This window comes from Protopterus annectens, chromosome 3.part1, assembly GCF_019279795.1.
Source record: "Protopterus annectens isolate FY-2018-M chromosome 3.part1, PAN1.0, whole genome shotgun sequence".
Taxonomy (NCBI): domain Eukaryota; kingdom Metazoa; phylum Chordata; order Ceratodontiformes; family Protopteridae; genus Protopterus; species Protopterus annectens.
This window is the reverse complement of record NC_056732.1, coordinates 960,236,958-960,262,423: the sequence shown is the minus strand read 5'-3', so window position 1 is coordinate 960,262,423 and position 25,466 is coordinate 960,236,958.

Genomic DNA, 25,466 nt, shown 5'->3' with positions numbered 1-25,466 from the left:
CTATGCATTTTTTGGCATTCAGCTTGAGGCCATGGTTTGACACCAGGTATCTGTCTCTGTAAGACCCTTCTGGAGGATGTCTGTGTCAGCCAGAGAGTTGATTATGGCCCACAGTTTGCAGTCATCTGCGAACTTGGTCAGCCATTGTCCTCCCGTGCTTGCCTGTACCTCAGAGAAATATATACTGAACAGAAAGGGTCCCAGGACTGAGACCTGTGGGATGCCACTTGTGACTGATTTAGAGTCGGACATGGCACCCGCAACTCTGACCATGCGTGTTCTATCCATGAGCCAGTTGGCCACCAATCTTGTGACATAGGGGATAATGTTCAAGCTGGTAAGCTTGTCTATGATGCCAGAGTGGGGAATGTTGTCAAAGGCCTTAGTGAGGCCCAGGTAGGCTGCGTGGACTACCTTTCCTTCATCTATGGCCTTGGTAACTGTTTCAAAGAAGTCAACTAGGTTTAGGAGGCAGGATCTGCCTCTAACAAAGCCAAATTTGGTAGGGTCCAGTGTCTGGAGGTTCCCAATGTCTCTGTTTATGAGTTCCATGATAATTCACTCCATAGCTTTGCAGACCAGGCTGGTCAGGCTTACTGGGTGATAGTTCCCAGGTTCGGTTTTGGCACCACCTTTGTGGAGCAGATGACTGTTGCTGTATGCCATTCTTTGGGTAAATAGCCTGTGGTAAGGCTGAGTCTGAACAGTGAATTTAGGTGAGGGTTTAGTTCCTTTTGGAGCTTGTGTAAGACGCAGCCTGGGACACCATCCGGTCCCATTGATGCTGTGTTCTTAGCTTTGGAGAGGGCTGTTTTTACCTGCATGTCCGTGATGTCTGGGGCTCTGCATTCTTCTGGGATGGACACAGGCCCTTTTGGGGGTGGGGGAGTGAAGTTTGCACTAAACTTGTCTGCCAGGATGTTGGCAATGTCAGTTGGTTCAGTGTAGTTTTTGCCATTTTGCAGTAGCTCAAAGCATATCTGAGAGTTGCCACCTAAATGTTTGATATAGCTAAAGCAGGCTTTGTGGTTATCTTTAGATTCCTTGGCAATTTTTCTTTAGAAACTGGCCTTGGATGATTTTATGAGCGATCATAGTTTCTTGCTAATAATGATCAGTGATGCATTTCCTTTTTGGAATTTTGTTCTATCATGTAGTAGTTTACTCCTTCTGTTGTATAGCTTATTTATGGCCAAGGACCACCAGACTGCTTTCCTCTCGATCCATGCATCCCTGTAGATGCTCATATAATGCACTTGTAAAGGATTCTGTGGATTGGATAGCATTATCCTGTAACAAGGGGGCTTTGAATCTTTTCACTTCGGTCTTTAGAAGTGTGAAGTTTGCTTTTGAAAAGTTTTTCACAGTGGTTTCCTTGACTGGGAGTGGGGTCAGGATGTGGATGTCCAGTGTGATTACTTTATGATCTGATCTTACCAGCGAGGGGTTTACACCTGGTGTGGAACACTGATCCCCCATGTTGGTGATGATCAGGTCCAGTATGTTGTCACCTCTAGTGGGCATGGTGACCAGCTGTTTCAGGGCATTTGAGTTTATAAACTCTAGGAAGCATTGGGCAAAGGAGTTTGTACTTGAGTAATTCTCCCAGTCAATGTTTGGGTAGTTGAAATCTCCTAATATCATGGTGTTTGGTAGGACCTTTATATTTTCCAGTGTTCTCAGGAATGCTGAGTGAGGGTCCTGAGACAAGGTAGGTGATTTGTAGCAGGCTACAATTTGATAAGCAGTTTTGCCCACTGTTAGTTGCACTTGGATGGTCTCTGAGGCCTCGTGCTGTGCCACTAACCTGGAGGTGTGGGTATCCTTTATGAAAATGAATACACCCCCTCCTTTTGTATTTCAGTCCAGGTTTTTGGGCCGAAGCTCAGAGAGATTGAGATTTCTTTAAGTGGAGCATGTCCAACAGCTCTGTGTTTGACATAGCTTTGTATGTTAGGCAGAGATCACCTCTGAGTAGGCTATATGCAACAGAGTAAAGCTGGAGTGTTTTGAGACGGTCTGTGTAGGGCATGTATTTGAGGCTGCTAATCCTCTTTGTGAGGTATTTCTGCGGGCTTTCCAGTTGTTGTAGATGTCTTCTGAGGTACATACCAAAAGGGGCGTTGTACTTTATAATGGATCCAATGAGTGATGAGTAGAGGGGAACAATGGCTTCTTTTTTTCTGCATGAGAAATCTTTTGTGATGAGGTGTGCCACGTAGAAGGATTTCCTGACTACTGTAGCGACGTAATTATCAAAGGAGAGTCTACTGACCACCTGTGTCCCAAGGTCTCTTATCACACTTTTAGTGTTAAGTATACTACTGCCTATGTTGTAGTTCATGGGTACAGAGTTTTTATCAAAGGGGATGACAATGCACTTTTTGGCATTGAACCTGAGGCCATGGCTTTGACACCAGGCATCTGTCTCAGTGAGGCCCTTTTGTAGGATGTCCACATCTTTAGTAGTTTTGATTATGGCTCCTAGTTTGCAGTCATCTGGGAACTTCATTAGCCAAAGACCTTCTGTGTTAGCCTGTACTACAGGGAAGTAGATACCAAACAGGACAGGACACAGGATTGAACCCTGTGGTACTCCACTTGTCACTGGTCTGAAGTCGGACTTGGAGTCTGCTACTTTCACAGTGTGGGTTATGTCAGTGAGCCAGTTGGCAACCCATCTTGTGACATAGGGATTTATACCTAGTTTAGTGAGTTTATCTATAATTCCAGAGTGGGGGATGGTGTCGAAAGCCTTGGCAAGATCGAGATAGGCTGTGTGAACCACCTTACCCTTGTCTACGGCTTTGGTGATTGCTTCGTAGAAGTCTATCAGGTTTAAGAGACATGATCTGCCTTTTACAAACCCAAAATGGTTGTGGTCCAGAGTTTGGAGATTACCAATGTCTTTGTTTATATGTTCCATGATGATACGTTCCATGGCCTTGCAGACCAGGCTCATCAGGCTAATGGGGGGCTAGTTCCCAGGGTCTTTGGTGGTGGCTCCCCCCATGTGTAGTGGGATAACCATTGCTGTGCGCCATTCAGCAGGCACAAAGCCTGAGGTGAGGCTGTGATTGAACTTGGTACTTAGGTGTGTTGCCAGTTCATTCTGTAGTTCATGTAGAATGCAGCCTGGGATGTTATCTGGTCCCATGGATGCTGTGTTCCTGGCTTTGGAGAGTGGTTTTTACCTGTGCAGCAGTGATGACAGCAACTTTGCATTCTTCCAGTATAGAGATGGGCTCTTTCATGGGTGAGAGGGGGGTAAAGTTACCACTGATCCTATCTGCCAATATGTTGTCAATATCAGTTGGGTCTGTATATTTAGTGCCATTGTGCTGTAACTCAGAGCAAATCTGAGTGTTGCCATTGTGATTATTGACATAGCTATAGAATGCTTTGTGGTTGTCTTTAGAATCAGTGACGATTTTGTTTTCATAACTAGCTTTAGAGGGTTTCATCAGGGATTGCAGATTCTTACTGAGGATGAGCAGGGAGCTCCTCCACTCATGGGTTTTAACCTCTTTTGCAACAGTTTCTTCCTTCTGTTGTGCAGTTTGTTTATGGCAGGGGACCACCAGATCGGCTTCCTTTTCTTGGAGGATAGCGTCTTGGTTCTGTTTGGGATAGCACGATCCATGCAATCATGTAAGTACTTATAAAGTGCAACTGTGTAGGATTTAGTAGTAGTAACTGTATTGTCCATCTGCATGGGTGTCCTGAAGTTCACCACTTCTGTCTTAAGAAGCATGAAGTTATCCTTGGAGAAATTTTTTAACATGGTTTCCTTAATGAGGGGTGGGGGCAGAATGTGGATATGTAGGGTAATTAGCTTATGGTCAGATCGGACTAATGAGGCGTTGACTTCAGGTGTGGAACACTGGTCACTCAGGAGAAACCAAACCCCGTAACCAACACAAATAACCACAAAGTGAGCTAAATGCTACTCAGAAGTCTCAGCCTCCAGATGCACACACTCGAGGCACTTCTCAGTATGGAGAATATTGATATCTGTGCAGTAACATAAAACTAGTTCAAGACAACAGAGAGCACACCAGCACTACCAGGATACTACTCATTCCATATCTTCCAGCATCAGAACCTGGATCATAGCACATAGGGTGGGGATGTATCCATATTCATCAAGGATACCTACACATCTCTCTACATGCTCTCTACAGGATATGTACCCATAGGATGTTGCACAGCAATGTTCTTCACACTCCACAGGGGTGGGGCCACAAAAGACCCTTGCATTCATGCTCTATGAACCTGATGAGTCTGATCTGCAAGGCAATGGAGCCAATCATAATGGAAGTCAACAATAAAGACATTGGGAACCTTCACACAATTGAGCACACCCAGTTTGGCTTCGTCAAATGCAGATCACGCCTCCTGAACTGGGTGGATTTCTTTGAGACAGTTACCCAGGCTACAGATGATTGAAATGAGCTCCACACAGCCTACCTATACCTCGCTAAGGCCTTTGACACCATTTCCCAGTCAGTTATCATAGATGAACTCACCAACCTGGGCATGAATCCATACATCACAAGATGGATTGCAAAGTGGCTCACAGATAGAGCCCACAAATTAAGAGTTGCTGGCTACATGTCAGACTACACCGGTAACAACTGGTGTCCCCCAGGGTTCAGTCCTGGGGTCCCTCCTGCTTGGTATAGACTTCTCAAAAGTACATGCCAACATAGGAGGGTTGTGGTTGACTAAGTTTGCTGGGAACTGTAAAGTGTTTGCCATAGTCGATTCCCCGGATGACACAAATATTCTCCAGAAGGGACTCTATGAGACAGATGTGTGGTGTCAAAATCATGGCCTCAAGCTCAATGGGAAGAATGCATAGTAATCCCCTTTGGTGAAAACAAAGTACCCACAAACTACCACATAGGTGTTACCCCCTTAAAACTGACAAGGTAATAAGGGATCTGGGGACACAAGTAGATAGTCATCTTTCCTTTGACAACCATGTTGCCAAAGTGATTGGGAAATCCTACGTGGCCCACCTAATCAACAAAGGGTTTGCATCAGGATCAAAAGAGGTAGTGGTGGCCCTCTACTTTTAAGTCATCAGACCCATTATTGAGTACGATGAACCATTTTGGATGTACTCAACTAAGCATATCCAGCAGCTGTAGAGACCACAGAGGTACCTCACCAAGAGGATTACTGGCCTCAAGCAGTTGTGTTATGCAACACAACTGGTAAAACTAAATCTGTTCTCCATTGCATACCGCCTACTGAGAGGCACATTCTGCCTAACATACAGAGCCATGTCCAACACATAACTGTTGAACATGCTCCATCTACGGATAGCAAAATTGAGTTGCACTACGCACTCCAAGGATATGAACCTTATCACAACAATGAATACAACATGCTGGTGGGATAGAGTACCATCCCAGACACTTGCCTTACTGTGGAACAGAGTCCCAGTGTACATCAGACAGAGCCCCTCACTGAAACTCTTCATTAGGAACATTGATGAGTGGATGGGAAACAGACAATTCACGCCAGGCATCACATCAGCAGCCCCACTAGAAAGGGGCTTAGGATACTAACTATTAGAACTAGGGCTTGGGAGACAACCCAATGGGGTGGTGAAAGCTGCACAACTTGCCTAGGCTAATATATGCCTTCGTGAAGATAGTCTACTACATACCTATGAACCTATGTGACAGGTACAATTCTACAGATAGTAGATGTGTACTTCATTGTACAGTCATGTTGTACAGTAGGCACATGGACCACATACACTGTAATGCTTACAGATACTGGTGGCTGTTATGTACAGTGGGTGAGATGTGCACCTCATGTCATTTGTGCCATTGGGAGGGACAGTCCTGGATGGCTCCCTGTAATGGTCACCCTCTTACACACATCTCTGCCCATCCATCTTTGGCTTATTATACTGTGTTCCCCCTACATATATATATATATATATATATATATATATATATATATATATATATATATAGGAACATAGGTAGGTAATAGGCTATCTGCCTAAAGGCATATATTAGTATGGCCAGAGTGTGCAGCTATCACCACACATGGGGTTAGTTCCCTAGGCCTCTGTGTAGTAGAGCTGATGAAGTGGTCCATGGTGTGACAGTTCAGTTTCACATACACTCATCAAGGCTCCTCTGGAAGAGTGTCAGTTAGGGACTCAGCTTAATGTAGGTTGGGAGCCTGTTCCAAACCAAGGGAAGTCTGTGAATTAGTAATGTGTCCCTCCAACATGTTCTATTTATTGTTGTGATGATGATATCCCTAGAGCATGTGGCACAGTGAGCTTGGGTTTACTTCAGATAGCGCATGTACATCAGTTCTGCATTGGACATGGACCTGTCTTTTGGGAAGAGATCGCCTGAGTAGACAGTATGCAACAGAGTACAGATTGAGTTAAATTCAGTCTTGTTGCATGGGGCAACTGTTTGAGGCCAGTAATCCTCTTGTTGAGGTACTTCAGTGGTCCTTCCAGCTGCTGAAGGTGCCTAGTCAGATTCATTGCAAGAGTGCCGTGATACTCTCTGATGGGTCTGATGACTGATGAGTAGAGGGAACCTCCTTTGACCTACATGCAAAGACCTTGGCAATTTGTGGGAACACAGCATGATTTTCTAACCACTTTGTGAATGTGTTTCTGGGAGTAGAGATGACTATCCACATGTGTCCATAGATCCCTTATTATTACCTCCATATTTAGGGTGTTGGCACCTATGTGGTATTTGTATGACTGTAGCTCGAGGCCATAATTTTGACACCACATCTGTCTGACTGAGACCCTTTTTAAGGATGTCCCTGTTGTCCCAAACATCGATTATGACAACCTTTTTGCAGTCATCCACAAACTTTGCTAAACATAGCCCTCGTGTGTTTGACTGTATTTCTGAAAAGTATACACCAGACAGGAGGGGTCCCAGGACTGAGCCATGGGGGCAGATGACATACGTGTTTATGCACAAGTTGTTGATTTTGTAGATACGACATGTGTGTGGGATGTTGGAAAAAGGGTTTTTCAAGGTCTATGTAGGCCATGTGGAGCTCATTTAATTGATGTATGTCCTAGGTGACTGCCTTGAAAACTGTCTAGCAGGGTAGGAACCATGATCTGCCCCTGACCAAACCAAAATGGGTAGGGTTGGGTGTTTGTAGGCTCCCAATAGCTCTATTTATGAGTTCCATAATGATGGACTCCATGGCCTTGCGGATCAGGCTTATTAGGCTTATAACGAAAAAACAACCAGCCAGCATATTCCACAGATTTATTGGATGCAATAAAACTCTGACGTCTCGGCTCTATCCCAACGCCTTCAAGGAGTAAAATACATTCCATTACATCCATTACATTTTTTCGTTTGTTCCAGTTATTAGGCTTATAAGACTATAGTTCCCATGGTCTGTGTGTGGAGTGTGCCAAATGTTGCTGTAACCTATTCAACAGTTTCATATCCTGTACAGAGGGTGAGTCTCAACAGACTGTTCAGGTGCAGGGTCTGTTTGTTTTGGAGTTCACATATGACACAGCCAGGGAAACCATGTCATCCCATAGATGCCGTGTTTTTAGGTTTGGATAGAGCTGTTTAACAATTGTATATGTGATTTCTGGCTTTTCACAATCTCCAGGTATGGTAATGGACTCTTTTGTCAGTGAGAGGAGGGTAAATATGTATGAACATGTCTGACAAGATGGTGGAAATGTCAGTCATGTACATGTATTCATTTACACTTTGCACTGACTCAGAACATATATGAGTTTACATTGATATTTATGACATAGCGAAAGAAAGCTTCATGGTTGTCTATGGACTCTTTGGCAATATTTTTTGCCAGAACATGGCTTGGATAATGTTAGGAGTGTATATTATTTCTTGATGATACTGATCAGAGATTTATTGATCTTCTTTGGATTTTCACTTTCTTTGAACATCTTAAGTACTTGTAGTACATAGTTTGATTATGACATGGGTCCAATATATTATATGGGTCTGTTTTCATATCACTGTGTGCACAAGGCAGGATTGGTGAATAGTGACAAGTGCTTGGAGTAAGAACTGCAACTGCCAGATATGTGTAGCCCACTGCTGTACTCAGACATGGCCTAAGTGTGTGAGCATGCCCAGTATGACCTTTCAGTATATTGTTGACTGACATTTGCTTCGTTTATTTAAGTATGTGAGCTTGCCCAGTATGACCTTTCAGTATGTTGCTGAATGAAATTTGCTAAATTTGTTTAAGTGTGTGAGCATGCCCACTATGGACATATATATTATATGTGTGTGAAAAATCAAGTTGTTTTTTACTTCAGGGCTCACCTCTGTGTTGTACATTGACAGGAAGCACGCTGTGCCTGCAGGGCTTCCATGAGTCAATTTGCATAGACTTATCAACATTTCTACATACAGGGGGGACAGCTATTATTTGTACATTTCTACCCGAGGGGGCACACTGATTGTTACTGTGGGTGTACATAGGATGAGGGGTACACCTGACACTTAAACACATTTGCTAAGCCTGTACTGCTATGTCAGGTACTCCATTTCAGTCTGTACTGTTGCTTATCATACTGGCTTGAGGCATACCACTGTACTACAGACCTTAGCTTCCAATTACACACATATTAGTTTGTGACTTCATAGCCTACCCAACCCACATCATACTGCCTGGCCTGCTGTTATCTGTCTGCATAGGCCTGGGGGGAGGTTACCCATATGCCTCTTCAGAGGGCATGATACAGCATTTGTTTGTATTTGCGTTTGTCTACAATTGTCCTGCTGGCTGTGACTGTTAGGTATGTGACCCCCACAACTGGTATGTGTGAGTGACTTAAGTTGTGCTGTGCCAGTGAAATGCTGTCATGGCTTAGTGGTTCAGTACTGTGACTATAGTGCACAGTATCCTGAGTTTGAGCCCTGTCATTGCTTTTTATTTTCCTGCTCGGCATACCTGACTGGTTAAAGAACAGTAAAGCAGGTGTGAGCATGTTTACCCGACTTTGCTCGACTTTGCCCTACTTTGCCCGACTTTGCCCAACATTGCCCAACGTTGCCCGACATTGCCCGACATTGCACTGGTTAGCGCGTTGTGTAGCTATGCGCAATTGTATTTAAATATGCTCAATACTGGTAAAACTTGCTTAGCAGTGCTTTATATTGCTTAAAATAGGGACTCATGCCTCAGGTGGTGCTGCAGGGCTGCCTATGTCAGATGCATATATTACACTCCCTATACATGTTTGAAAACAGGTAGTTTCAAGTTAGGCATCCCTTTTACTGTATGTGCGGGTCAGAGAGAGGTGTAATTTCCAGGGTTCCTACTGAGTCAGTGTATGTGCTATGCGTTACCTCTTTGTCAAGGCCAGGGCATACTGGGCATGCCTCCGTCTGCCTACTGGGGCAGGTTCAGGTTGTTCCTCCTCTGATTCACGCTGTGCCTGTGCAGGCCTTGGCAATGGTGGGGGGCTGTTTGGCCTTGCCTCATGTTGTTCCTGCTGCAGCTGTTTCCACAGGATCATATTGTGTAGCATGGCACATACCATGACAATTTGGGTACATATGGTTGGTGAGTACTGCAAGGCTCCACCAGATGTGTCCAGGCACTGGAACTGTGACTTGAGCATCCCAAACACATTCTCAATTTTGTTTCTTGTTTGTGCGTGTGCCTCATTATGGAGTACTTGTTCGGGTGTGTTTGCATTTCCGATGGGTGTCATCAGCCACAGCTCCAGTGCATATCCAGCATTCCCCACTAGGTGACCATCAGGGATGTCCCCATTGGCAAATCTCTGGTACAGCTGTGTCAGATGCCAGATGTGGGAATCTTGATAGCTTCCAGGGCAGCCAGCACACACATTCATTTTTATGCCCTGGACATCGCACACGACCTGGCAGTTGATGGAGGGGAAGCCCTTTCGGTTAATGTAGACCCTACCGCGCTCAACGGGTGGTGCTTTGATGTGTATGTGTGTGCAGTCTATTGACCCACTTCCTCAGGGTATTCTGCTATTTGGTGGAAAAGATGCATATTGCTGGCCAATGCCTCACGGGAATTGGGGACATATACGTGCTCACCGACATGTGCTGACATGGCATCCAGGAACTGGTGCAGTACCCTGGATGCTGATGCCTGTGAAATCCCCATCATATCACCAGTTGGTCTCTGGAAGGTACCTGTAGCTAGTATTCTTAGGTCAACACATACCTTGGTATCCACTGGGATGGGTTCCCCTCTGTTGGTTCTGTGTGTGAGGCGTGGCCGGGAGAGCTCAACAATTTGCTGCAGGAGGTTTCTGTCCACCCTATAGCGCTCCACTATCTCCAGCTCATGTAGCCCTTGGTAGGATACCCTGGGTCTGTACACTCTTCTCCGTCTCCTCACTGTGGGTTGCTCATTAACATTCACAACATCACCACCCTCAGCACCTTGCACATGTTGGTTTATGATAGCAAGAGCAGCCCCCAGCATTTTGTCTGACTTTAAAGTTTTTAAGCTTTCCCTCTTTGTATACTGCAGTGTTGCAGAGTTCTTGGGAAAAACAGGGAAGAATGCTGTTTGCAGAGTTTAAAGTGCTGGGCTGGGCTGGGCTGGGCTGGGCTGGGCTAGTCTCCTGCCTGTGTAATTGGCTGATTCTGGTGTATTTCACCTGGCAGCTTTGCTAGTTCTCCTTGGTTAACTTCCTACTACTTCTTTTCCTTCCTTCTCCCTTTCTGTTTCTGCTCGGGGCAGTGCCGCGCAAACACACACACACGCCGTGTGCACATTTGCAAGAAATTTCAGATATTTTCACGGTGTGCACCTTTGGTTTCTGGTTTTCAAAAAGGACAACTGTAGGCACACCTCTTGCAATCTTGAGCAACTCAGGGCAAACACAAGACACTGTGCTCCAATTAGCTTACGGCCTTTGTGACACACCACCTTATGATGTTACCTATATTCTACTCTACTACTCACCTACTCCTACACTTACACTCTTGGGACATGGCTCACATGCTGGGGAAAATTGGGATTCACTATCCTTATCCTCATTTGCATAGGATTGCCTACTAATGTATGGTTACATCTCTCGCACTGAGCTTCCCCCCTTAGCAACCAGTACTCAGTGGCCATGTTGTCTTCAGCCTGCCATTCACCTGCATGGCAGGATACGCTTTTTAGTGAAAATGGCTATTTTTGGCTATTTTTAAATCATTTTCTTGTTTTATAAAGCGCCACAAGTTTGCGCGGTGCTGCGCTACGCTTAAACTTCGGGGATCGGGGAAAAAAAGTTAGATTTTAATAATTTTAAACATTTATAAATGCCAATGGCCTTATATTTGGCCATTGGCATGCTTCCTCAACTGTATGCATCCTTTATTTTGAGCTGCCATAGCTCCGTTTAGCTATTTGCAGAACGGTACACCGTTACCAACGGAGTACATTTCTGCAGATAACACTAATCTTCCATGGGCAGGTTAGTGTTTCCTGGATTGCAAATTTACCTCATTTGCATAGCTTTCAGCAGCAAATGAGGTAATTTGCATACCATGCCACTGTCCGTGCAAGAGTAGCTTTAGCAGCTCTCGTGCATGCCCCTGCTGGCTGTACCTGGATCGCACAGCAGACATATTGCCTCTGTGAGCTCCTACACCCTTCTTGCACTCTGTGCAAGCTTTCGTAAATCCAGCCCTCTATTTTTCTTTGTAATGTATCCATTTATAATTATTTTTGCTACAGCTGAAGCAATTTGTGATAATTAAGTTTCAATTAACATTTCTTGCAGCATTGTTTTTTGTTGGACATATTATTAACACAAGAGCATGACTTATTGAGAATTCCAGGAAAATGTCTTGTTATTTTGAACTAAATATTGCTAAAGTAATACTAAAGTAATAGAAGATCATTTCCTATAGTTATATATATATATATATATATATATATATATATATATATATATACATACATACATATATATACATATATATAAAATCATGTCTTATAATTTCTTACAGTATATCAATTAATCCCATAATATTGGCTGCCTTACTATATGGAGATATTGTAGAATTCCGGATGTATTTCACTTCTACTCAATGGGATCTCAGTTTACTTCCCAGTGCTAAAATATATACAGATATATTATGGGATTTCTGGATATAATAAACCACCATGCCATAAACTGGATACCATGTTGTATTGCTTTCTACACATTTCACCTGAAAGTGTGTTTTGATTTTCTATAGTTGTACAAGATAACAGAGAGATTTATTGAATGTTGTTGGCAGAGGTAAAATGGAAAATTATTCCATTTCAGTAGCCTTGCAGTTCTTTGACAGAAGACTCGAAGCGGTGTAAGAAATGCCAAGCCACATAGCATAACAGGATGAATCCCTTACTATGAGATAGGTGCCCCATGTTCAATTAGAAACATGTGAGTCTGGGAGCCGTTGATGGGAAGATTGAGTGTCACTAGTTGATACCAGCTCACTCATCTTGGAGGCGGGACACCAACTGATTCACGGGACTGATAACATCTGAGACTCCCTGATGCCTGTAGAGGCCATGTTGATTAAGTGATGTGTTGTACAGGTCTGACTTGTTTTATAGGAGAAACAAAAGGTGTGGGGGATATAATGTACAACTTCACCTCCTGGCCTGGCAACCATGAGTAGGACATGGTAGGCTGCTCCACAGGACTTTCAGCTGATCTTCTCCTACAATCTGAGTTTTGCCAGTGGATGAACAGATGAGTATGTAGTGCTTACTAGACATAAATAAATGTGTTGTAGGCATCTTGTCTGGTATAGGGATGCCTGGTTCTGGAGTTGAATAGGTGAATGTAATGGATCCACTGGCAGGTTTAAAATTGAGCAGGCATTTGAAATAAAAAGGGGTTATAAGTAATCCACTGACTGCAGTTAGACACACAGCTAGCATGCTGCATTTGCTAGAGGGCAGTATGTGATTGCACAGCCACAAGAAAAACATTGTAAATACTGTGGCAGAAGAATAGAGTGCTGATATGTTTTCTCAAACAGTCTTAACAAGACAGGACAATGGAAGAGGTTAGCAATCAAAGGAAGACATATTATTGCACATTTAATTTCCCTGATTGCTGATATAGCAAATATAGACAGAGAAAAGGAGAGAATCAGATACAGTTTTTAAAATCATATAAGAATAAACAATTATACCAAATGCAAAATTATTTGTGTACAACAATCAGAATAAATATTTATTTAACATTTGTTAACCAGGAAAGTCTGACTTGGAACAAAGCCAATTTTCAGCAGAGGCCCGAGGAGAAATGCTCCAGATGCATGTCTTTGTAACGTGGGAGGAAACCGGAGTACCCGGAGAAACCCACACGAATGCAGGGAGGACATGCAAACTCCACACAGAAGGCACCCCAGCCAAGAATCGAACTGGAGAACTTTTTGCTGTGAGGTAACAATGCTACCGCTGCAGCACTGTGCCGTCCAATATACAATAAAGAAAAAAAATCAGCACAAAGAAATAAGAAAATAATGACAGACCAAAAAGGACCCAAAATAACTTCATAAGGATATCCAGCTCACTCAAAGGTTCACTGTCTTCATCTAATGAGACAGGCAAATCTGCATAGTTCCAATAATTCTTCAGCAGAAATTCAGTCATGTGGATTGACTTCCAATTCATCAAAAAAAAAATAAAACATTGTTCACTTGCCATTGATGTCAATATAAATTTTCTTCCATATTTCTAATTTAAATCATATGAATCATAGGAAATACATCTACTTTTTTCTGAATTAAAAGCCAACACCAAAGGGCACTGGCTGACTAAGTTTGCAGATGACTGCAAGACAGAAGCAGTCATTGAATCTCCAAATGACTTAGCCATCTTACAGGAAGGTTTGTCCTAAATAAATAACTGGTGCCAAAATCACGAACTGAAACTGAATGCCAAAAAATGCATTATTGTATCCTTTGGGAAGTCAGCTACTGCAGGCAACTATCACATTGACAATACGCCCCAAAGAATGCATCCAGTTGTTCGGGATTTGGGAACTTATGTGGACAGTGACCCAGATTTTGACCAAAATATGTCCATTTTGCTAAGGAAGTCCTTCTATATTGCATAACTTATAAACAAAGGGACTGTATCTCAATCTAGGGATGTCATTGTTCCCCTTTACTTAGACCTCATTAGGTCAGTTATTGAATGTAATGCCCCCATTGTCACGTATCTGTCCAGATACATGCATCAAATGGAATGGCCACAGAGATACCTTAATAAATGGATACAAGGTCTAAACAATATATCTTATGTTTACAAACTAAAAGCCCTGTCACTATACTTGGTATCCTACATTCTGCTAAGAGGTGGCCTGTGGTTAGCATACAAGACATCCTCTGACCCAGTACTGAAAAACTTACTGCACATCAGAAAGTCAAATGATATCAGAAACATTCTGTCTAGGAATTTAAACCTCATCTGCAACATCAATAAAACAGTTCTGTAATTATTTATTTATTTATTTATTTTACATTTGTTGACCGGGCTAGTCTAACTGGATATATGTCCATTTTCAGTAGAGGCCCTGGGAGATAAGCTCCAAGAAAGAAACAAAAAACAACAAATAACAAATAACAAAATCAGTCATATATACAATGCATATTACAGGTTAACACAATTTTCAGAGAGGGCAAAAATCATAACAGTGCAAAATGCGGGTACAATACAACATACAGGTACAATACATAATAAAAAAGAAGGCAGATTATTATATAGTTATATTAATAAAGACTTCTCCCAATAATAAGTATCCACAAAGGATGGAAATAATGTAATGTAGAGGGAAACAGCAATTGTAGTTAATAAGGAAGGTAGAACAGGTATTGAAAAGTATAGGGTAGGCAGAGCATATTTAAAGAGATAGATGCCTAGTCAGGTTTAGTACATGGGCATAACCAGTGTGTTCTGAGGAAAAGTTTCAGTCTGTTTTTGAAGAGTGATATAGAGGAAAGTGAGGAAAGGTCACTGGGAAGAAGATTCCAGGATTTTCCAACAGTATTAGAGAAGAGAGAATCCCCAGCCCTGTTATTAGGTTTAGAGGTGTTTACTAGAAGTTTCTGAGATGAATGTAAGGACTTCAGATTATTATAGGGGGTGATGAGGGTAGATAGAATAGGAATATTGGAAGGTTGATAAAAAGTCTTATGGGCAGTGGTTTTTTGGTGGAATTTAAGCTGGTTTTGTAGTTCAAGCCATCCTTGCTGCTTTAAATTAATGCAAGGGTGGGTTCTAAATGGGTTGCCTGTAGCAAATCTGGCAATGTTATTGTAGGACATTTCCAATTTGTTGATGTTATTCTTAGCTAGATTAGTAAAAATGGATGAGGCATAGAGGAGTGTAGAGATTAGATGAGTGTGAGCAATAGTTGTTCTGGCTGTAGGTGAAAGGAAGGGTTTAATCATGTAGAGAGAGACAAGTTTTCTGTTTTTCTGTTGACATTTTTTATAGTATTGTTGATATGGATGTCAAAGTTCAGGTTGCTGTCAATGGTGATACCAAATAGTTTGGTAGTTGGGTCTGGTGATATAATGGTACCATTAGTGGATGTAGCTGAGAAATCAAAAGGAGTGGACTTGTGAGCAGGATTGAAAAGGAGGAGTTTAGTTTTTTTGGGGTTCAAGAGAAGGCAACACTGTGTGAACCATTGTTCAACTATGTTAAATACTTTCTGGGTAAGAGAGTGAAGTTCAGAAGTAGGTGTGGCTGAGCATATAAGTGTGGAGTCATCAGCATATTGTATGCATGTGGCATGTGGGATGGCTAGTGAAGGTCATTAATAAATATGGAAAAAAGAAGTGGTCCTAATATGGACCCTTGAGGGACACCAAGGTTAAAGGGCAGGTGGGTAGATAGAGTGTTGTGCCATAATACAGCCTGTTGTCTTTTATCTAAGTAGGACTGGAACCATTTTATGGAGAGTGCATCTAATGACAGGGATTTGAGGATATTTATGAGAATCTGGTTATTTGCCACTTCGAATGCTTTAGACAGATCAATAAATAGTGCAGAGGAAAGCTTATTAAGGTTGTGTTTTTGGTTAATACAATCAGTAAAGGAAAGGAGGGCACTGGTAGTGCTGTGTGAAGGTCTGAAACCATGCTGACAGCTGGAAGGTAAGTTATTTTGGATTAGGTGGTTGAGTAATTGCCTATGGATGCATTTCTCCATGATCTTTGCCAAAGGAGAAAGAAGGGCAATGGGGTGGTAGTTTGAGAGTTCTGTGGAGTGTCCAGCTTTATGGAGGGGAATAATATGGGAGACTTTCCATAAGCTAGGGATGTGACCTTCGCTAATAGTTTTATTGATTAGAATGGAAATGGGGTAGGCAATAGCCTTTGCTGATTTCTGTAGATATTCAGCAGGTAGTTGGTCTGATGAAGGAGAGCCTGGTTTCAATTTTTGGATAAGGGTTAGAATATATGTTGTTCAGACAGGTTGGAAGAGAAATGGAGGGGGTGGGGTTGAGTTATAGGAAGGTAAAGTGAAGCTATTGGGTGATAGCTGACTAGCTATTATTTGGGTAGCATCAGTAAAAAAGGTATTGAAGGTATTGGCTGTATGCATGGGATTTTCCTGGTCTGTATTTTGTGGGTTTGGTGTAGTGGATTGACCTGGATGAAGTAATTGGTTAATGCTTGCCCAGAATTTTTGTCAGTTGTTATGGTTAGCTTGCTGAAATTGTAGGTAGTAGTTTCTTTTATCAGAAAGTGTAGCTTTCTTAGTGTAATTTCTTAGCTGTCTAATGGTTGTTGGTTTACAGGGTTATTAGTCATTCTCCATTTGGCCCAATATTTATTTATGAGGTGGATTTTGTGTTTGGTTTCTTTTGAAAGCCATGGGGCAGATTTTGGTTTTAATTCTAATCAATCAGGTTGGAGCATGGTGGTTAAGAATGGCAAGGAAGTTAGAATTAAAGTATTTAATGGCTTCTTCTAAAGGGATGTGTCTTAAGGGAGACCAATTACATGCTCTTAGTTCCCTTTGGAAGAGATCAGGATTAAAGTTCTTTTTGGATCTGATATTTCTGAGAATGGTTGGAATGGGAGTATTGGCTTTATGCCCGATGATGTAGGTAAGTGAGTGGTCACTTATATAATCAGGGAGGGTTCCAGAATCATATATGTGAAGATGGTTATTTATGAGTATCTGTTAATGAGAATGTTAGACAGGTATGTCTTATAGAGGATACCGCTGCTTTGGAATAGACTTCCCATCCATGTAAAACAAAGTTCATCCCTGTCCATAATCAAGTACAACTTAGGTCTATGGATAGGAAACAAAATTTACCCCAGAACTACACCCTGTACTACTAACGGACAGAGCTCCTAAATGCTTTATCCCATGCATGGGTCCCCTTAAATTATATATGGTATGATCCCGGTTATTCTCATTAGGGGTAATATATAATTGTTGATCATGCAATGTGTAAATTTGAGCAAAAAAAGCGAAACTGGCTAGGATTAAAATGGTCCACAAGGGCTGCTTGTTTTGTACTTACCTATATCCCTTACAAGTGACTGTATTTTGTGGCAGTTTATACCTTGCCAGTACCCACCCTTAGACTGTACCTCCTTTTTCCTGTTAGGGTTAGGCCAGTGAATCCAGGGACAAATGTGTGAATACCCATCTAATCATTCACTTGTCACCTGAAGGAAGATAATGTATCACACTGCTTGGTTTTCTGTAGGAGTCAATCCAGATTGTGGGGAAGGTACTCCATAATGAATCACTCTCTCCACTATGTTTTCTTTATTTGTTGAAGAAAATTTACATTCCTGTTTCTGGTATTTGTGGGAATATTTTATTTCCAGAGATACAAGAGACTATGGGTGCCAAATGGCATGGAAGGTCAGACATAGATCTACCATCAGAATTCTGTGAGATACTGATTAAAGAGACAATGTTTCCAGCCTTTTCTAGTAGTTAAAGATCTTCAACCACCAACCCTCTTAGTCAGGAACTTCTAGGATCTGTCTAGTCTCTTAGCATGTCTAGTTAGGAGCATCCCAAAGGGGGCATTATATTCATTAACTGACATAATCAGGAGGACTAATGGCCATTTTAGGTCTGGATGATATTCCTTTGACATTTAGGTACACTACTTAGAAGAGCTTTCTGAGTACTTCCATTAAATGTTGATCAAAGAAAAGGTAGCTATCAATCAATGTTCCAAGGTCTTTAACTACATTCTCATTTTGGAGTGGGGTGTGGTCTATTTTTTGTAGTGTGGGGAAGGGTTGTTTACCAAATGTGACAATATGTCACAAAAAATGTCTTTTCATCTCCTGCATATAGTCCTCACTTGTACAATATGCATACGAGTCAATTGTCATCTGCACTTTGGATAACCATTTGCACCTGCACACGTTAACCCAAAACTTATTTAACTCTATAGAAAGATGGCTAACTAACAATCAACTACTACTTAATCCCAAAAAAAAAAAAAACATTTTCTATTCCTACCTACCTCTGTCTCACATCTTAAATCTTCATTCACTATCACATCCCCTGACAACACACCTATAAACACATAGACACACACCAAGCTACTGGGTGCTATCATAGATGAGCAATTAAAATTTGATCTCCATGTTCAGTATTGCATAAAAAGGAGTCAAAAAAATTTGGACATGCTCTATAGAAACAAAACATGTTTCACCAAGGACTCCAGACTCTCCCTACTCTTGCCTATCTTCTCCCCTGTCTTCTCTATGCCTCTCTGACCTTAACCAATTTACAATCCTCCATAAAATGTAAACTAGAACTCTCTTATAAGAAAGTAGCGGGGTTTGCTGCTAATCGACCTTACAACTCATACCACTGCTTTTCTCTCAAATCCTTAAACTGGCTTGAGCTCCCCCACCATATACTCCAAGTTCAACTCCTCCTTACACAAGCCATGATTAACAGACCTTCCACCTGCCCTGCCATCTCTTCCCTCATCTCCTTCTATGCTCCCAATTGCCCTCTTAGGAGCTCTGACCAGTTTCTAGTAGAAATCTACAAGCCCACAAGAAATATCGACAAACAACTATTCGGCTATTCCATTGCCTCAGCCTGAAATAAACTTCCTCTGATAATCAGAACTAAATCCAATACACTCAACTTCAAAAAAAGCATTAAAAGAGACCCTACTTAACTCTTGGATCTGCTCCTGCCAAAACTCCACCTATCATCCCTACCTCCCACCCCTCACTTCTCTGAACACTTGGATTTGCTCCTATGAAAACCCCACCTATCATTCCTGCCTCCCACCCCTCATTTCTCTCAACTCTTGGATTTCTTCCTGCCAAAACCCCACCTAGCTATCATCCCCCCCCCCACTTCTCTGAACACTTGGATTTGCTCCCGTGAAAACCCCACCTATCATTCCTAGCACCTATCCTTCATTTCTTTCATCTCTTAGATTTGCTCCTGCCAAAACCCCACCTATCATCCCTACCTCCCACCCCTCACTTCTCTCTCCGGACCTCTGATAATTCTGAAGTTCTTCCCTCTCTTACCTCTCCATCATTCCTTAATTTCCCTTACTTTGTTATCACTCTACCTTTTATACTCATACTTTTCCCCCTCTCCCCCTTACATTTTACTACTTTTATGTCCTTTCTAATTCCCCCTTTTGCCACCTTAGTCAACTCCTCACTTAGTGGTATTATTATTTCGTATTACTTTTCCCCAGGCTTGCTGATTGTTTTATTTGTGTACTGTTTTCCTGAGATTGCTATGGATCTTTATTCATTAACAAATGTCTTATATACTTTTGCTTGCTGATTGATGTATTTTTGTATGTTATCGGAGATGTTGCACTGTATTTTGTTATTACTGCTGGTATCTAGAATTACTTCTGTACTTTTTATCTGTCATATATTTATTATGTCTGTCATGTAAATACTTCAGTCTAGAGCTTTTCTCCCCGGGCCTAAGCTGTAAAAAGGTTCATGCTTAGTCGGACATACTTGGTAGACAAATGTCAAAATAAAATAAATATTCCACTTTTTAGCATTTGATTTGAACCATTTTTTCTGTTCACCAGTTATTTACAAGTGTAAGTTCTTGTTGAAGGTCTTTGGTGTCAGTGAGGGACTTGACAATGGCAGAGTTTACAGTCATGTATAAACTTAGTTAGCCAGAGGTCTTGATTCATGGTCTAGAAATCAAATAATTGCATGCCAAACAAATGTCACCTTCATACTCTCTGATAATGCACCTGCACTGCACAACATATGGGTTCTGTCTTTTAGCCAGTTTGCCTTCAACCTTATTACATAGAGATTTATTTGTAATGCATTAAGCTTACTGACTATGCTAGTGTGAGGGATGGTGCCAAATGCCTTATTAAGATCAACATATGCTGTGTGGACACTATGGCAGTTGTCAACAGGCTGTGTTACCCTTTCAAAGAAGTTAAACAGATTCATTATACATGATCTACCTTTGACAAAGCCAAACACATGTTGGTCAAGCCTTATGAAATTTAAAATATCATAGTTTATCAGATGAGATATAATATGCTCTGTGACTTTGCACATAAGAATAGTTAGGCTGCTGATGGATCTATAATTCCCTGGGTCAGTGGTGAGGCTGCCATTGTGGAGTGGAGCCATACAGCTGTGCACCAAACCTTGTGGACAAAGTCAGTGGCTAATCTCATATTAAATAGTTTGAGTTCCTCTGCCAGGGCTTGTTTAGTACTGTTTATTAAATAGCCGGGTATATTGTCAAGTCCATGGAAGATGTATATTTAGTCTTAAAGAGCACCTTCAGTACATGTTCATTAGAGATGATGGGGGCTACGAGAGATTCAAAGATAAGTCGGCTTTGACAGTCTTCTCTGGAAAACAATTCACACTGAATTTGTTTGCTAGTATATTGACAATGTTTACTGGATTAGAGTAGGCAATATCATTATGAATAATGTCAAAGCATTGCCAGGTATTCTTTCTAAGTTTCCTAACATGAGTAAAAAAGGAGATGTAATTGTCCATAGCTTCAGAAGCTAACCCAAGTCTCTGGGCTGATTTAGTAGACCTAATAGTATTTTTCAGGATTTTAGTCAATTTTCTGATGGTATAGTTGAAGTTAACATCTTTTGTTCAACTGTAAACTTTAAGAATTTTTTATTGTAACATTTATTTATATTGTTTGACCACAAGGCTGGTTTGTTTTTAAATTTCCCATGATATCAAGACCTTATTGAGGCAGCAAGTTCTACACATTTATCTATGTGGGCATAAAAATATGGGGCAATACTACTATAAGCTGGTCTTTTGAAACTTCATCATAATATTTGGTGAGATTAGTACATTTGAAGTCCTTGAATTCAGTGATAATGGTTTCATTGGATTTAGAGTCAGGTGACAGTAACTAGTTTATGATTTGATTTAACAAGGAAAAGAGATATCAGAGGAGTAGCACAGATAGAAACTATATTTGTAAGGACCAGTTCAAGAATATTATATCCTGTAGTGGGATGTTAATCTTGCACAGACAGTTTTTGTTTATTACATGTTACATTTATTACATATAAGAACTGTTAGGCATTTCCAGTATTGAAGGTATAGGTACTCCTGTATATTGAGGGGTAGTCTCCCAAAATAAGGGAGTTCCTGTATATAAGGAGTTCAGCAAGTACATTTGGGAATCTTAGATGATTTCATAGACCAGAGGGTGTCCTGTAACTATATACAAATAGTTGATGTTGTTTAGTGTAATATGAAGTTCAAAGAGTTTCATTTGTGGGTGTCTAGGGGTCCATATAAAGGTGATAACGTCCCAAACAAATACTGAGACACCACCACAGTTGACATCATGTCTGTAAGCTAGATAGGGAGTAAGTTTTTTCTGAACATTTAAAATAAGTTTCAGTAATCACACAGATATGAGTATGTTCCAAATACAGATCAACAAAGTTAGGCATCTTGTTGAGACTTCTGGCATTTTGCAGAGCAACTTTAATGTGATTCTCTTTTGTATTTGATATGATAGTCGTAATGGGAAATCCATCAGCTGGGCTCTGCCTAAAAAGGCACTAAGGTCTGCAATGAGAGATACTTGCCATCATTTCCTAAGCAAATAGGACAGCTGTGCATCTCATTCCTTACTGCTGCATACTGGATCCCCTTGGAATGATATAAACACTTTAGCCAATTGTTGAAGCCAATTATGTTTTCTTTGTACACAGGCTTCATTCTTGGTATAGAAGGATTCCACTCAAGAACAGTCTTGCCTGTATTTCAGACATGTGTGGAGAGTTCTGGCATGTTTCTCTACACATCTCTCAGGGTTTTACATCTTAATTTGTTCACTTCCACTTTTGTCACTACCATGTTATACTTATGTTTGGTTAAAGGATATTAAGGGCACTTAACATACCTGACATCCAGGCCCCTGAAAGGCAACTTGCCATTACCATGTCTTTGTCCAGCCGAGTGATTGGAGTATCAGTTTGCCTAACTGCAGAGTCATTGGTCACTAAAAAATTTCTACTGGCAGAGTGATCTGCTGTACAGAATTTGAGAAAATGTAACTTTTGGTGAATCTTGGTTGAATGTGTGCCTAAAGGTGATGCTATGGATTTTCCCTGAGGCCTACTCCTCGAGGGTCTAGGAGGCTTTAACATAATTTTTACAGCCTAAGTGTAAGATGTTTAGTTGGTGTAGACTGTGGCATTTGTGTATTGTTCACAGTCTGTGTTTTTGCTGTGAGAATGAAGTATCCATATGTGTTAAATATTTACATTGCTCACAAACAGAATTTATTGTGTTGACTAGGAGTTCAATATCTATTAGCATAAGACACTTACTACAGTTTTTTTAAGGATACCAAGTACTATGAGGCTGGCAGCAGAAAGGAAACAAGCAGACTGATTTTCCATCTAGATATTGAACTAATGCTGAACAGGCAGGAAGAGATTAAGGAGAGTGTAAGTTCAGATTTCTCAGTCAAAGGAGAGGAAATTCTAGTTTAATCATCTAGTGCTCACTACTATAAGCAGAAGATATGAGACTGGAAAGACTTTCCAAAGGCAATTTGTAATAACTCAGATAAACTGGTTGCTTTGGTAGGCAGCCTGTATTTCAGATTTATTGAAAACAATGGCAGGGAAAAAGTGTTTAAATGGCTAAAAGGGAGTGCCTTTGCAAAATAACACATTTGTAATTAATGACAACAATTAATGGTACTTTTGTAATTAATGACAGCAACCTAAACTGGAGACACAAATGCTCTAAACATTATATAACAGTTCCACAAATTTCCCTAACATTTCATGCCCCTGTGACCCTTCCAGTAACAGAAGAACAATTTGGAATGATCTTGCAATGCTTCAAATGTATCACAAAAAGCTTATATGCAGTGCCAAGAATAACTTTAACTATAACTAGGATTATACACTGAAAATGGTAGAATAAATATTTCTAAATACTTTCAACCAGTCCACACAGATTAATCCCACTTCTAAGTTACTGAATCACCCACTTTTTCCTGTTCCCAGTAGAAAGAATATTTTATAATTAACTAGTGCCAAAGCTTTACTTTTCAATAATACCTGAAAGGAGGAAGAAAAAGTGTCATCCCTGTGTAAAGTTGGAGTAGTTCACATATTACTAAAAACTTGCATGTGCTGGCGTTTTTGTTATCCAAAACATATCTTGCCCTATAATAATATGTCTCTAGATAGCAGTAGTTTTAGTCATTGGGAAAGGAGAGGGCTGTATCTCTTTATACTACTATGGGTGAAATTAGAGGCAGTGTTTTCACTTAGTTCATTTAATGTTCTTTATCTCCATGATTGTAGTAAGGTAAAGTTAAGCTTATAATAAAATGATGGTTGCTCTGACCCAATTCTGCCTTAATCAGTTTTAACCAAGTAATTCCAATCTGTATTTAAATACTGAGTGGTTCTGTCTGAAAAGCAGTAATTAGATTTTCTCTGTGCTTTTAAGAGTGCCGGAGTTCAAAGAACCAGAAATATGTACTTCTGAAATAATTTTAATTAAGAATAATGGAACAGATTAACATCTTGTGGGTTAACTGGTTTACCTCAACAGGGAGTGATTCAGGGCACGGAGTTTTCTAAGCTTTGAGCCTTTTGACCTTAGACTGTAACTTACGTATTATTAATAACTTATGCAATGACTGAGTATTTCAAAACTCAGTCATTTTAAGTTTATAAGTTTAAAAAATTGATTTTTTTAATTTTGTTTTTATTTAAATGTCTAATCTTGTTTATTAAAGTTTGTCTTCTGGAGTCCAGCACTAATTTAAATGGACATATTTCATTATCAACCTATGAGCACAAACTCAAAAATAACATTATCAAGTATAAAACAGAGTTAAATGATGCAATGCAATTCACAGTTTGTACTCAGTACTAATGTAAAATGAGTAGAGTGATTTAGATTGATATGTACAGTTATTCCCAGAGAATAATCTGCTGGATTCAGAAACATGCCTTCTACCATTGTAGGAATGCAACCGTGGAGATGCTACTATGCACACTGCACTCTGTAGCTAATTATGAATTAACTAAAAGGGATATCATGGCCCAAGCTGAAACTACTTAGGAAACCCTCTCAAGGAAATGGCAGTCATGTTAATGAAAAAATAATACTGCAAATGTGGTTAGGAATGTTGCAAAAGCAAGTAGATGCCTCGGTGTGTGCATATGCAGTACATTGCAATCCTATGTGAACAGCTGAAACCTGCAGTAAGTTGCTCCCAGCAATGTTTATATATGTTTTATTGCTTTAAATGAGGATGAAATGGGAATATAGGAAATTGGGAACATTGCTAGAGTAATCAGAGGAACATACCCAAGGACACAGGGAAGGTAAAAAGAGGAGTGGTGAGGGAGAGGAAAGGTGTACTTTTTTGGAGGGGCAGGCACCCATTTTCTTTTCTTTTTTTTTTTTAAGGAATGGCAGGAAGTGATGGAAAGAGAAAAGAGATGTGGATGCAAGTGCTCAAAAACAAACATAAAATGCAGACAGATTCCAACAGAGGAGGTGCTGACATGCAAAGGGTGTTGATAATAGATACTTTGATCTAAAGACAGAGAGACGACAATTGGTAATGTTGAGTATTGCACAACAAACAGGAGAAGGAAGGAGATGACACACAATGAAAGGGAACACAAGGCTGGAGGATAAGGGGACTATGTTACTTTTGTTACCACACTGTATGGGCTACATGCAAGGAGTGGTCATGCGCCTGTACTCTGCCTGAGGTGGTAATGATTGTAAAGTCAGGCAATGGTGATTCTCTTAAAACCTCACAAGGACCCTCTTTGAGAGGCCAATGTGGGTATTAAGCTAATTTCCACCACTCCCTTATTACCTCCAGCAACTTCTGCTAAGTTACAAATTGTGACATCCTTGGCAGTGCCACTGGAGGGGACAACTGCACTTAGTTTG